At 38.4% G+C, this 16146-nt stretch overlaps 1 protein-coding gene and 1 pseudogene across 10 annotated transcripts in view; one reads left to right on the forward strand and one right to left on the reverse strand.

The window, feature by feature from the left end:
- Positions 1 to 16146, reverse strand: part of KATNAL1 (katanin catalytic subunit A1 like 1) — a 163536-nt gene that overhangs the window by 145221 nt on the left and 2169 nt on the right. For 2 of the 10 annotated variants that reach the window (XM_073013140.1, XM_037986855.2), the window contains exon 2: positions 8595 to 8681. The exons of 7 other annotated variants lie outside the window; for them this stretch is intronic. The gene's annotated coding sequence lies outside the window, so the exon portion shown is untranslated. Of the gene's footprint in view, positions 1 to 8594; positions 8682 to 9071; positions 9132 to 16146 lie in introns of those variants that run through there. One more of the 10 variants, XM_007960053.3, reaches the window with a different exon arrangement.
- LOC103214217 (peroxiredoxin-2 pseudogene) lies at positions 6775 to 7371 on the forward strand (annotated as a pseudogene).

Below are 16146 nucleotides of genomic sequence, written 5' to 3' on the forward strand. Positions count from 1 at the left end.
AACCAAACACAATTTAGTCACTTCACTGCTGAGAAATGACTTCCTTGCCTGCCTAACAAATGAGCCACTTGGAAGTTTACTCTGGATGCAGCCTGATTTTTATTTTCTAATTTTGTGAAGAAATTCTACTGGAATAAGATATTCCTTTTTATGTTTTCTCATTTTTCTGACCATTAATTTCCTGTGAGTTAGGAATATTGTGATGAACGCAGAGTCTGATAATATCAGTGTATACTGTATTTAACACAGCTATAGTGTCACTGCATAATACAATGCCTTGTCATAATTCAATAATCTATGCTTCAGCGTGCTTTAAAAGTATAACATTCCAAGTCTATTTTTTTCATCTTTTCTTGTTTTGACATGATGTGTATGCATTGATAATAAAGTAAAATGTCACAGCACAGTGATATACATGGCACTTAAAAGAGTGATTACAGATCAGAAACAGCAGTGCAAAAGCCATGAGAATGCCACATGGTTTCTGTCACAACCCCTCAACTTTGCCATTCCAGCACAAACGCAGCCAGACACAATCTGTAAACAACTACGTGTGGTTGTGTTCCAATAAAACCTTATATGTGGACAATGAAATCTGAATTTCATTTAATTTCTACACGTCACAAAACAGTATTCTTTTGATTTTTCTTCAACCTTATAAAAATGCAAAAATCATTCCTGATTCATGAGCCATTCAAGAACAAGTGGCAAGCTGGATTTGGCCCCTGGACTGCAGTTTGCTGACTCTTGCTTTCAGCTTCTATCTTAAGAATCTAGCAGGGGAAGCAAATTAAACCAAAAGAAGCAGAAGGAAAAACGTAATCAAGTTAAGGGAAGAAATCAATGAGATAGAAAACAGAAAAACAAGAGAAAATTTCAATGTAGCCAAAAGCAGGTTCTTCACAAAGATCAATAAAATGAATAAACCTCTAGGTAAGATTGACCAGGAAAGGGAGAAAAGAAAACACACATTACCAAAACAAAAAATGAAGGAGGGCTATCACTACAAACCTTGGAGCTACTGAAAGACAAAAGAGGGTTTAATGAAATGGACAAATTCTATGATGGTCACATAGCAAAGCTTGCCCAAGAAGAGATAAGAGTACTTAATCTGAAAAGTCCTATATCAATTAATGAAACTGAATACAGAAGAGGTAGAAATATTTCCAATTTTTTTTTTTCTTTTTTGCCAGAGTTCTTTTGGCTATTCAACTCATATTTTAAACCCAGTGTTAGCCTTACACCAAAAATCAGACAAAGATCTTATCAGAAAATTACATATCAGTATCCCTCACACACACAGATACAAAAAAAATCTTTAAATTTTAGCTAATCAAATCCAGCAATATGTAAAATGGATAATGTATTATGACCCAGTGAGGTTTATCCTAAGAATTCAAGATGGTTCATTTTAAAAGCAATCAATATAATTTTAAGAGAATAAAAATGAAACATTATAAATCATCTCAATAGATACAGAAAATGTACTTGACAGAATTCAACGTAATTCATAAGAACACTTAGCAAACTAAAAATAAAAGACAATTTCCTCAACCGTGCAATGGACATCTATGAAATACGTACAGCAAGCATATGTAATGTGAAAGACTAAATGCTCTCCAAGATCAAGAACAAGACAAAGATACTTGCTCTCACCCCTTCTATTCCACATTAGAACTCAGGTTCTAACCAGTGCAATAAGGCAATACAAAAATAAAAGGCATGCAGATTGGAAAAGAAGTAAAGCTACTTTTATTTACAGAAAACATGACTGTCAGTGGAGAAAATCCTAGGGACTCTGCAAATAGCTCTAGAACTAATAAATGAGTTGTGTAAGGTTGCAGCACACAAGGTCAGTATACAAAAATCAATCTTATTTCCATATACAAGAAATAACCAGAAACAGTAAAATTATCCAAAAACATTAAATATTCTGGGATAAATTTAACAAAATATGTGCAAGACTTGTAACTTGAGAACTATTAAAACCTAAGAGAATTAAACATGACCTAAATTAATAGATATGTGTGTATTTGTTTATGAATAAAAACACTCAATATGGGTAAGATGTCAGATTATCTTGAAAGTAACCCATAGAGTCAATGGAATCCCAATCAAAATCCCAGCAGCCTTTTTTGGAAAAATTGACAAGTTGATTCTAAAACTTAAATGGAAATGAAAGAACACCAAATAGACAAAAGTTTTGAAAAACAGTAAAGTAGGAGGACTTACTAACACAGATGTATTCAGGTGGGGTACTTCTAAGGGGCTGAGGGGAAAAATGCCTGTTGGGGGTCGATGTCAACTACATGATTTTAAAATTTACTATAAAGTTACAGTAATCATGGCCGGGTGCGGTAGCTCATGCCTGTAATCCCAGCACTTTGGGAGGCCGAGGTGGGTGGATCACCTGAGGTTGAGAGTTTGAGACCAGCCTGACCAACATGAAGAAACCCCGTTCCTACTAAAAATACAAAATTAGCCGGGCGCAGTGGGGCATGCCTGTAATCCCAGTTACTCGGGAGGCTGAGGCAGAAGAATCGCTTTGACCTGGGAGGCGGAGGTTGGGGTGAGCCGAGATCCCGCCACTGCACTGCAGCCTAGGCAACCAGAGCGAAATTCCATCTCAAAAAAAAATTAATAATAAAGTTACGGTAATCAAGACAGTGTGGAATTGACATAAAGACAGACACAAAGATCAGTGAAGGAAACTAGAGAGTCAAGAAACAGACTCATACATACAAAGCCAACTAATTTTCAAACAAAGTGCCCAAAAAAATTCAACGAGGGAAGGACAATTTTTTCCAGCAAAAAGGTCCTGAAAGAAATTGGCTATCCACATGCAAAACAAAAACCGAATCTCAACCCTTCTTTCACATCACATACAAAAATGAATTATGGATTAACGGATGACTGACCTAAATGTAAGAGTTAAAACTATTACTGACTCAAATGGATTACTGACCTAAATGTAAGAGTTAAAACTATAAAGCTTCCAGAAGACAACCTAACCCAACATACTTTTTTTTCCACCAGGTCCCCAAGCCCCAGTTCCCATGGGGCAATTTGAAAAGGGCCACATAACATCTGCAAATGAAGTAGTCTGAATTACAGGAGAGGCGGCCTAAGCTTAGAGAACTTGCATCTATGAAGTTTTATGCTTCTCTATCCCTTGTTCCAAAGAGAGATACTGTATCTTCCAAGGCTATAAGCAAACCTGACCTTGGCTCTGGAGAAAGACACTATCTCTTTCTACCCTCCAAGGCTGTTCAACTTGGTACCTCCCTTCATCCTAGGGAGCCCTTCGGCCTCTTCTATGTTGTTCTTTTTTCATGTATCACATGTCTTTGTCTTTCTTGGTTCACTCTCTTACCTTTATGGAGCACATTTTCTACAAATGGGAGATAAAATTTTTGCAACTGTGCGTGTCTGTAAATACCTTTATCCTATCCTCATACTTCCATGAGAATTTGCCTGGCTACTGAAGCTTAGCTCGGAAATAATTTTCCTTGAGGATTTTTATGGCATTTCCCTAATACCTTTTAGATTTCAATATTAGGTTAAGAAGACTGAAGTCATTTAAATTCCTAATCTGTAATATATCACTTGTTTTTCCCCTTTTCTGGAAACTTGTAGGATCTTCTCTTTGACATGAGTTTTCTAAAATTTTTGATGATGTGCTTTGAAATGGGTCTATTTGGGGTTCTTTCAATGTAGAAATTAATGTCTTTCCATTTTAGGAAATATTCTGAATTATTTCATTGAAAATTTCTTTCCATTTTTTTCTGTTATGAAATGCCTTTTATCCAGGAATTAGACTTCCTAGGCTGGTCCTCTAATTTTCTTAGTTTTTCTCTCCTTTTTTCCATCTCTCTGTCCTTTTGCTCTACTTTCTTGGAGATTTTCCCAACCTCATATTATAATCCTTCTTTAGAACTTTTTCCATTTTTGCTGAGGTGTATAAAGTGCACAAGTCTTAAGTGTGCAGCTCAATGACCTTTTACACTGTGCACATACACTGCGTACGCCCAGGCAACACCCACTTCAAAATACAGAACACTTCCAACTCCCCAGAAGGATCCTTCATCCCTCCCAGTCCGTACTTTAATCACTATTCTGATACCACAGATGAGTTTTGCCTGCTTTTTAACAATCAGCTTTGAGGTATAATTTTCATACAATTAAATCCACTAATTTTAAGTGTACAAGTTGATGAGTTTTGAAAACTTTATAAACTACATAACCACCACGACAAAGGTAAAGAACGTTTTTATACCCCCAGAAAACTCCCTTTTGCCACTTTGCATTCGACCTCCGACTCTCACCACGTCCTCTCCTGTTTCCTTCTCCCTACACAGGCCCACCTCACTTTACCGCGCCTCATTTTACTGCACTTCAGACACTATTTTACAATTTGAAGATTCGTGGCAACCGTGCATCCAGCAAGTCTACCGGTGCCATTCTTCTAACAGCATGTGTTCACTTTTGTCTCTATGTCACATTTTGGTAATTCTCACAACATTCCAAACTTCTCCATTTTTATTCTATCTGTTAATACATAATGTGACTGTGGTAACTGTATTGGGGCACCAGAAACCATGCCCTATAGCGAGGTGAATATCACTGATAAATACTGTGTTCTGACTGTTCTGCCAATAGGCTGTTGTCCTGTCTCTCTTCTCCTCGGGCCTCCCTTTTCCCGGAGACACAATACTGAAATTAGGCCAGTGAAGAACCCTACAATAGCCTCTAAGTGTTCAAGTGAAAGGGAATAGTTGCATGTCTCTCACTGGAAATCAAGAGTCAAAACGACTAAGCTTAGCGAGCAAGGCATGTTGAAAGCTAAGACAGGCCGAAATGTAGATCTCTCGTGCCGAACAGCCAAGTTATAAATGCAAAGAAAAAGTTCTTGAAAGAAATTAAAAGTGCTATTCCAGTGAACATATGAATGATGAGAAAGCAAAACAGCCTTATTGCTGATATGGAGAAAGTGTGAGTGGTCTGAAGAGAAGAGCAAACCAGACACAATATTCCCTTAAGCCAAAGCCTAATCCAGAACAAGACCTTAATTGTCTTCAATTCTATGAAGGCTGAAAGAGGTAAGGATGCTGCAGAAGTATGAAGCAAGTAGAGATTGGTTTATGAGGTTTAAGGAAAGAAGACTTTTCCATAACACAGAAGTGCAAGGTGAACCAGCAAGTGCTAATGCAGAGGCTGCAGCAAGTTGTCTAGAACTAGCTAAGATCATTGATGCAGGTGGCTACACTAAACAACAGATTTTCAATGCAGACAAAACAGCCTTCTATTGGAAAAAGATTTCATCTACGACTTTCCTAGCTAGAAAGGAGGAGTGAACGCCTGGGTTCAAAGCCTTAAAGGACAGGCTGGCTCTCTTGTTAGGGGCTGATTTAGCTGACGACTTGAAGTTGAAGCCAATGCTCATTTACTAGTATGAAGATCCTAGGGCCCTTAAGAATTATGCTAAATCTACTCTGCCTGTGCTCTGTAAATGGAATAGCAAAGTCTAGATGACAGCACATCTGTTTACAGTATGGCTTATTGAGTATTTTAAGCCCAACTTTGAGAGTTATGGCTCAGAAAAAAAGATTCTTTTAAAAATACTGCTGCTCACTGACAATGCACCTGGTCACCAAAGAGCTCTGATGGAGATGTACAAAGAGATAAATGTTGTTTTCATGCTTGCTTATCCATTCCACAGCCCATGGATAAAGGAGTTATTTCAACTTTTAAATCTTATTATTTAAGAAATACATTTTGTAAGGCTATAGGTGCCATAGATAGTGAACTCCTTTGATGAAACTGGGCAAAGTAAACTGAACACTTTCTGGAACAGAGTCATCCTTCTAGATGCCAAGAAGAACATCTGTGACTCATGGGAGGATGTCAAAACATTAACACTAACAGGAGCGTTACAGAAATGGATTCCAATCCTCATGGATGACTCTGAGAGTTTCAAGACTTTAGTGGAGGAAGTCACTGCAGATGTGGTAGAAATAGCAAGAGAACTAGAATTAGAAGTGGAGCTTGTAGATGTGACTGAATTGCTGCAATCTCATGATAAACCATAAACGGGGTAGGGCACAGTGACTCACACCTGTAATCTCAACATTTCAGGAGGCAAAGGCAAGAGGATTGCTTAAGACCAGGAGTTCAACACCAGCCTGGGTAACACAGCAAGACCCCATCTCTACAAAAAATTTTTTAAAAAATTGAATGGATGAGGAGTTGTTTCTCAAGTACGAGCAAAGAAAGCGGTTTGTTGAGCTGGAATCTACTCCTGGTGAAGATGCTTGTGAATACTGTTGAAATAACAATGAAGAATTTAGATTACTACATTATCTTAGTTGATAAAGCAGCAGCAGGATTTGGAGAGGATTGACTCCAATTGTGAAAGAACTGCTACTGTGGGTAAAATGCTATCAAACAGTATAATTGCACACTATGGAGAAATTTTTCAGGAAAGGAAGAGTCAATACAGCCACCCAACTCTGTTGTTGTCTTATTTTAAGAATTGCCCCAGGCCAGGCACATTGGGTCATGCCAGTAATCCCAATGCTTCGGGAGGCAGAGGCAGGAGTATTACTTGAGGCTAGACGTTCAAGACCAGCCTGGGCAACACAGCAAGATGCCAATTCTACAAAAAAAAAAAAAAAAAAAAAAATTAAAAATTAAAAATTAGTCACATGGGCAGAGAACGCAGGTTCACGCGTGTGATCATCCATGCATCTAGCCTTTGCCCACACAGCTTTCAGTCATGGCCTCCGGTGATGCGCACGTGGAAAAGCCCGCCCCTGACTTCAAGGCCACAGCCATGGTGGATGGCGCCTTCAAAGAGGTGAAGCTGTCAGACTACAAAGGGAAGTACGTGGTCCTCTTTTTCTACCCTCTGGACTTCACTTTTGCATGCCCCACAGAGATCATCGCATTCAGCAACCACACCGAGGACTTCCGCAAGCTGGGCTGCGAAGTGCTGGGCGTCTTGGTGGACTCTCAGTTTACCCACCTGGCTTGGATAAACACCCCCCAGAATGAGGTAGGCTTGGGCCCCCTGAACATCCCCCTGCGTGCTGATGCGACAAGACACTTGTCTGAGGATTATGGCGTGCTGAAAACAGATGAGGGCATTGCCTACAGGGGCCTCTTTTACACTGATGGAAGGGTGTCCTTCGCCAGATCACCGTTAATGATTTGCCTGTGGGACGTTCATTGGATGAGGCTCTGCAGCTGGTCCGGGCCATCCAGTACACGGATGAACACAGAGAAGTTTGTCCTGCTGGCTGGAAGCTTGGCAGTGACAAGATTAAGCCCAACATGGATGACAGCAAGGAATATTTCTCCAAACACAATTAGGCTGGCCAATGGGTAGTGAGCTTGTGCCCCTGTCTAGGTGCCTGTGCTGGGTACCCACCTGTGCCCCCCCCTAGGTGCCCTGTGCTGACCCAGGAAAGGCCAGACCTGCCCCTCCAAACGCCACAGTGTGGGACCCTGGAGGGCCAGGCCAAGGCCTTCTCATGCTTCTACCTGGGAGCTGAATAGTGACGCCCTCCCCAAAGCCTGCCCAGCCGCACACAGGCCTAGAGGTGACCAATAAAGTATTAGGGATGGGGAAAAAAAATTAGTCACATGTGGTCCTAGCTACTCAAGAGCCTGGGGCAAGAAGATTGCTTGAGTCCGAGAGTTTGAGGCTGCAGTAAGTTATATTGGCACCACTACACTCCAGCCCTCCAGCCTGGGTGACAGAGTGAGGCCCTGTCTCTAAAAAAAAAAAAAGAAAAAGGAGGAGGAAGAAGGAAGGAGGAGGAGAAGGAGAAAAAGAAAGAGGAAGGAGGAGGAGGAAGGAAGAAGGACGAGGAGGAAGAGAGGAAGAGAAGAACAAGGAGGAAGAAGAAATTGCCACAGCCACCCCAACCTTCAGCAACCACTACCCTGATCTGTCAGCAGCCATCAAAAGAACCCCACCAGTAAAAACATTAAGACTTGCTGAGGCTCAGATAACTGTTAGCGTTTTTAGCATTTTTTAGCAATACGGTCTTTTTTAACAACAGATGCTGGCAAGGCTGCAGCAAAAAGGGAATACTTATACACTGTTGGTATGGAAAGCAGTTTAGAGATTTCTCAAAGAACTTAAAACAGAACTACCATTTGACCCAGCAGTCCCATTACTGGGTATATACCCAAAAGAAAACCAATCATTCTACCATAAAGACACATGCACTCATATGTTCACTGCAGCACTATTCACAATAGCAAAGCCATGGAATCAATCTTGGTATCCATCAACAGTGGACTGGATAAAGAAAACATGGTACATATATACCATGGAATACTACATGGTCTTAAAAAAGAACAAAATCACGTCCTTTGCAGCAACATGGATGCAGCTGGAGGCCATTATCCTTAGTAAATTAATGCAGGAAGAGAAAACCAAATACTACATATTCTTATATACAAGTGGGAGCTAAACATTGGGTACTCCTAGATATAAAGATGGCAACAACAGACACTGGAAACTAATAGAGGTGGGAGGGAAGCAGGCAAGGGTTGGAAAACTATCTTTTGGCTACTACACTCACCATCTGGGTGACAGGATCATTCATATCCCAAACCTCAGCATCATGCAATATAGCCATGTAATAAATCTGCAGACGTAGCCCCTAAATCTAAAACAAAAGTTAAAAAATGTTTGTCTTTTTAAATTGAGGCATGTACATTTTTTAGATGTAATGCTATTGCACACTTAATAAACCATAGTATAGTGTAAACGTAACTTTTATATGCGTTGGGAAACCAGAAAGTTTGTGTGACTAGCTTAATCGCAATATTTGCTTTACCAAAATGGTCTGGAACAAAAGCCCACAGCATCTCCGAAGTATGCCTGTAGTTTTGTCAGTTCTAGAATGCAAAATAAATAAACTCATACAATATGTACTCTGATTTCCTTCACTTAGAATGATGCTTTTGAGATTCAACTATGCCCTTATATGTATCAGTTTTTATTGCTGAGTAGTATCCCATTATATAGATATACTAAAATTTGTTTATTCACTCACCAGTTCTCCATAGGGCACTTCACAGAAACAAATCACAAAAGTACAGGACATATCATTTACCCAGGCTTTATTTCCACTGAGTTTACATCTAAAATTACAAGATACAAAGAAAACAATCCACTATGAGGGAGAATACAACACAGAGCAAAATTAAGGCCTTTATCTAAAGTCCTTGATAATCCATTAGATAGCTACTGTAAAATAAGTACATTTAAAGACATAGGGACAAGAAATTTTAAAATAAATAAGCTTATTTGAAAAAGAATCAAAAAGCACTTCTGGCATTGAAATAGTCACTGAAATTTAAAAAAAAACTCAGTAGACTGAGGAAGCAAGAGCTTAGACACAGATGAAAGGAGAATCAATAAACCAGAAGACAGAGCTGTAGAAACTGACCAGAATGCCATATATACAGAGAGAATAAGTAATAAGATTAAGAAATGCAGCAGAGTAGAAAGAGAAGATCCATCATATATGTCTCTTATGAATTCCAGGAGAAAAAAGAAAGGCAAAATTCAAAAATATAATGGCTGAGAATTTTCCAAAACTAGCAGAAGACAATAATTTTCAGTTTAAAAGCAAATCAAAGTTCACACCTAGAGACAAGGTAATAAGACTGAAGAACATTTATAATGGAAAGAAATGACAAATTATATACAAAGGAAAGAAATTATATTGATAGGTAACTTTTCAAGAGGAACATCGGGAGCCTGGAGACAGTGAAATAATACCTTCCAAGGGGTAGGGGGTTGACAACCTAGAATTGTATACCAAACCAAGTTTATGTTTGATAAAGGCCACATAAAAATTTCAGACAGAAAAACCTGGGTATGAATCCAGGCACCATAAATTTTTAGTTGTGACCTCCGACAAATCATGTAATTTCAATAGGCCTCAGTTCTGTCTACAAAATAGGAAAAATAGTATTTATCGTAAGGTTACTTTAAAAATTAAATGTGATCATATGTTAACATCACTCCTCACATACAACACTGAATCAATGTAAGGAGTATGTTTACTCTACACTCAACATCAATACAGATAATTGAAGCAGTTCATTTTTCCTCTGAAAAAAGAAATCAACTGATTCAATTTTCGTTATAAATTTCTAGAAGCTATACTATAATTACTTTTAGTCACAATCTTGAAATATACAGTTTTTAAAAAAATCTCCTTTTCTATAAATTAGAAGAATTTCTAGGACTTTTTAAAATGTCAGGTTAAATCTAAAGACAAAATATTTTAGCAATGTCTAATATTTGACAATATGTCTCTTATTTTGAGTTTATTATGTATTCAAAAATAAATTAAGCATCTTCTTACAGTATTTACCGCTGAACTGATGCAGCAATGCTGCCCTATACAGAATGCTCCAGGTAATATCTTCAAGGAGAGTTCTAGGCTCAGACTGAGAAGAACTCAGTCCAAGTTCATGCTCAGACCAAGAAGGAATACTGCTTTATCTGGTCCCAGATAATTATTTTTGTAACTGTTTCATGACTCAGATCTAAACATGACACATCAAGTCAACTCCTCAGCTACATCTCCAACCTTTCTGTTCTCTCCTTTAAATCTACCATCACCCACAACACACACAGACGAACTTTCTCTCCCAACATACTTGAATTTTTTATCTCATGCCAAGACTAAGACACATAATTGAAAAAATGAAAAGCTAGCTTTTATCCAGAACCCAACCCCACCAGGGACGTCACTCATAATTCCTATTACAAATGGAATCATATTTATCATTCTTTTCTCTCCACAGTAATGGTTTTTAAAGAGGAAACAAACATTTTTTAAACTAATTTTATGTGAATGATGTCAATCTAATTCAGTTATACTTACAATACATACGAGACTAAGAAAATAATTTCTGCTTTAAACTATTTTTATTCTGACACTTCCATATTTTTCTCATATTGTTCCTTTTCCTCCTAAAAGTTATAAATTCCTGAAACTAGATGCCTATTTCAGAAACACCTAAGTAACCTGAACTATAGCAATGTGAACTAAATAATGTGAAATAATGTGAACTAGAACAGTGGTAAGCAAAACAACAAAACAAGTTTTATTTTCAATATTTTGTACCACAATGAATTTTATCAATATGTCTAGGCTTTACATGTTTAATGAAAAAAAAAATGCTTCTCCAAATCACCAAAGTTCAGTTTATGTCATACAATGGCTGCTATAAATAAAAGCAATTAAGGAAACACATAACCACGACTTCTCAAATTAATGCATCTTGAAGTGCGTTTCAAGGGTAATAAATGAAGCTACCATGTGAGTACTAATCAACAAAATAGTTAATTTTGAAAACCACAATACCTCCCATCTCTTTATATTGGGTAACAGTCTCAAGGACTACAGTTTGCCATGAATAATAGAGAAAACAACTTAATCACAAACCCAGACATTACAAAAGAATGTATGTAGTAATGAAGCCTTTTCATTTATTTTTTACACATATAGAAATCACTTCTCAAATATTTAGAAACAAAAAAAAACTGTTCATAAACATAAAAGAATCTAATATATTAATATCGGATTCTAAGAGTTTAAATGTTTCTCAGAAGTGTAACCATTACAGTAATTTCTGCTCATGTTCCAAATTCTACTGGCAACTTTAAAATATTACAAAGGACAGAAAATGTGGATCATCTGTTACTGTGTCTCAAGATGACAGCTTAAACTATAAACCTGGCTGGGTGTGGTGGTTCACGCCTGTAATCCCAGCACTTTGGGAGGCAGAGACCAGCAGATCTCCTGAGGTCGGGAGTTCAAGACCAGTCTGGCCAACATGGCGAAACCCTGTCTTCACTTAAAAAAGTACAAAAATTAGCCAGGCGTGTTGACAAGCGTCTGTGGTCCCAGCTTCTCAGGAGGCTGAGGTGGGAGAAGCTTGAACCCAGGAGGCGAAGGCTGCAGTGAGCCGAGATAGCACCACTGCACTTCAACCCGGGCAACAAGAGTGAGACTCTGTCTCAAAAAAAAAAAACAAAAAACAAAAAAAAAACACTATAAATTTTATCTTAAGTGCGTAAATACTCTTTTTAGCACCAAAAGTAATAGTAGCGACGTTTAATTGAATGCTAACTCCCCACCAAATAATACGATAAAAATGTTTTTCTGGGCATTATCTAATCTAATCCTTCTAACACTACAAAACAATAACAGTTACCCATGATTTAACAGAGCAGGTGACTGAGGCTTTAAAGAATTTAAACAATTTGCCCATAGAGCCTGGATTTGAACCCAGATGTGTCTAACTCAGAGCTTGTCCTCCTAGCTCATTACAGTTTACTGCCTCCAATTCCTTTAAAGTTACGCAACTAATCTAAAAATAAATATAAAAGGTTTATTAACAGAAATAAAGATATTTTGTTGCCGTTGCCTATATAATTAAATACTACTTGTTTTTTAATTTCATAGTGCTTTGAACAACATAAAACCTTTCAAAGGCATCTGCTTCATATTACTTTATTTTATGAAGTATGTATGTATTTACTTATTTATTTTTGAGACAAGGTCTTGCTCTGTCACCCAGGCTGGAGGGCAATGGTTCAATCTTGGCTGACTGCAACCTCGACCTCCCAACCTCCTAGTCTCAACCAATCCTCCCACCTCAGCCTCTTGAGTAGCTGGGACCATAGGTGTGTGCAGCCATGCCTGGCTAATTTTCGTATTTTTTTGCAGAGATGAGGTCTCGCCATGTTGCTCAGGCAACTTGTCTCAAACTCCTGGACTCAAGCATTCTGCCCCTTTCAGTCTCCCAAAGTGCTGGGATAACAAGCAAGAGCCACCACACCCAGACTCCAGCAGTCTTTTGAACAAGTAATTTTCTTATCACATTTACTTACTCATCCATTCATTATCCAATCTAAATTAATTAGTATGCACCTACCACATTAAGCAAACAACCTATGTATACATAAGAAACAATGTAAGGCCACGTGGAGTTTACTAACATAAAATGCTTGACTTCAAATATCTAACAATGCAGAGAAAATACTAGTATAAAAATACCAGGAATTATGTGTTAAATGCCAGTCATCCATATTCTCACATAAGTAGGTAAGAAAAAAAAAAAAACAGTCACTACTGATTCTCTCTCTCATTCATTTCTCTTCCTACTGCCAAAATCACCAGGAAAAACGGAAAGAGGAAAACATCACAAAGAAAAGAATACTAACATATAAAGACACTCATAGAGACATAGGAATAAACGAGAATAAAGGAACAAGTTATTGAAATACAGCAAATGAAGTTATATCGTTTGTCCCTCAAACACATAAAAGTTAAGAAAATAAGAAATAAAATACATTATGTTTTGGAGACGATTTCCTTAAAAAACACAAGAGTGAGTATACCAAAACTAGTCTGAGCACTGATTGAAATGTAACATCCTTTGAGAGAGGGGCCAGATCTTAGTCATGTATCGTGTATCACTCGGTGCACTGTTTGACATAAAGACACGCAATAATGTTTCTTGAACTGAAAAGCAAGACACATGTGTTTGATAAATGTCCATAAAATCACCATTCTAAAGAGTTCTATAATACCCTGTGAAGTAAATACAATTGGGGGTCAGCAACTAAGCATTAACTTCTTCACAAAATGCAAAACAATACTCAGACATGATTAAAAACTATAAAAAATGTTTACCAAAAACAGCTTCATAGCAAAATATTAAAAAGAATAAAATTTCACACCAAAGCTCACTTTTTAATAGACTGCTTAATAGGAGCTTTTACAATTACTAATGGACAGAACAAAGTTACAAAAGGACTTAAAAGGTCATTTACTCCTTTGCCCTCCATTCAATTAGGACCACAATCAAACCATACCCCAGCAAGAGAAACATATCTAAAGACATCCGGTGAAGATTAGACCACCTTGAAAAACTATTTCATTTTTTTTTGAAACTACTCTCATAATCTATGCCTTGAGTTTATCTGGCAAATGCCGATATCTCACTTTTATCAGGTATTCTAAGGCACAATTTTCCTGGGACTACCATATATAAGTATAGTTATCACTGAAGAGAAAAACGTTTAAAATAATGTTGAGCCGGGTGTGGGCACATGCCTGAAATCCCAGCCACTGGGGAGGCTGAGACAGGAAGGCTGCTTGAGCCCAGGAGTTCAAGGCTGCCGTGAGCTATGACTGCACCATTGCGCTCCAGCCTAGGTGACAGAGTCAGACCCTGTCTCTAAAAATAAAATAAAATAAAATAAAATACTCTTGAGCACATTAAAATATAAACATATTTTCATTTACAGATGTTCAACTATCAGTGAAATCACAAATCAGTCCAGACATGAAATACTGTCAGAATTGAAGAATTTTAGAGCCACTGGGCTCTCAAATTATCTAGTGGAACTTCCTGTTTCTTTGAAGATGAAAACAAGGCAAAAACACATTAGTATTAATGCCCTATACAATAACATTTTATAGCATTAAAGGAAACTTTATTTAAAAAAAACATGATTAGTCCTCAGACTCAAATCATCACTTTGTAATATAACTACTACCTGATCCACCTGCTTACTATGGTCAGGTAAAGTCACGGAACAGGGGCTTTCTATCAGACAGAACTGGCAGTCCAGCCACACTGTTAGTAAGGAAGCGGGAGAAGGAGAACTGCTGTGAGTTGTTGAGCACTTTAGGGTTTACCTCCACTAAACTGTTTCAACTTCCCAAAATCAAATAAAATAGCATTAACACCTCATATGAAATAAGGGTACAGATTTGGAGACCTGCCTATGATCATACAGAAAGTAAGTTGTAGAAACAAAATTAGACAACTTACTTGCTCTCCTTCTTGTCCCCTCCTTTGTTATGCTCTCTCCCAGTTCTTCTTCCTCTCTGCCTCCTAACCAGGGCCTCATTTGTAGGCTCCTCCCGCAAACACATACACACAACTCTGTTTGTTTGGTTTTTTTTTTTTTTTTTCTGACCCGGAATCTTGCTCTGTCCTCCAGGCTGGAGTGCAGTGGTACGATCTTGGCTCACTGCAACCTCTGCCTCCTGGGTTCAAGCAATTCTCCTGCCTCAGCCTCCTGAGTAGCTGGGACTACAGGCGAGCACCACCACGCCCAGTTAATTTTTGTATTTTTAGTAGAAATGGGGTTTCACCATGTTGGCCAGGATGGTCTCAATCTCTTAATCTCCTGATCTGCCTGCCTCAGCCTTCCAATGTGCCGGGATTACAGGCGCAAGCCACTGCGCCCGGCCTACACACATCTCTTAAGTGACAGTTCCATATCCAAACCTCTTCCTTTTTCTTTTCTACTCATTGCTCCAATGTGAGCTGGTCTATTCTCCCCTGTAGCTTTAACTACTTACCTGTATGCAAACTTCTAACTCCAGCCTGCTCTCTCTGAACTCCAGACTCAAATGCATCTCCACCTGAATATCCCACAGGAACCTCAAACAAATGCTTAAAAATGAACTAATATCTCTTTCACCCTAACAAAAAACCAGCTCCTCCTCATCTCAATCAGTGGGTTCACTATTACCTCAGTCGTGCTAGCCAGAAACTGAGGACTCAATCAGCTGAGAGCTCCAAATCTCTCTAACTCCCAACATCCAAACTCTATCAAGTCATACCAATTTTATCTCTTAAATATTCCCTGAATCCATGTCTTTCTGTAACTCCAACGGCTTAGTTCAGACTCTCTTTATTTCTCTACTGGACTTTGTTTTTTTCTATTATACAACTGGCTTTTCTACTGCCTATGATCTTTCCCCTCCCAGGTCCATTCTCTACACTGGAGCTGGAATTATCTTTCTAAAATACAAACTTAACGACACCACCACTCTAGCTAAAATTCTTCAATGGCTGCCCCACGTCAAGAAAAAGTCTAAACTCTGAATACGGTGCCAAGTACTTTAAGATCTGGCCTCACCCACTAATGGTGAGCATTCTGGGATCCGGTCATTCAGACCTACCTAGCGTTCCCCAAATACAAAATATTCATTCTTCAATCTGTCCTTTGTTCGTGTTGTGCCATCCATTTGTCCTAGAATGACTTTCCTCCTCATCACTCCAGTGAAAGCTTATTTAACT

This window comes from Chlorocebus sabaeus, chromosome 3, assembly GCF_047675955.1.
Source record: "Chlorocebus sabaeus isolate Y175 chromosome 3, mChlSab1.0.hap1, whole genome shotgun sequence".
NCBI lineage: Eukaryota > Metazoa > Chordata > Mammalia > Primates > Cercopithecidae > Chlorocebus > Chlorocebus sabaeus.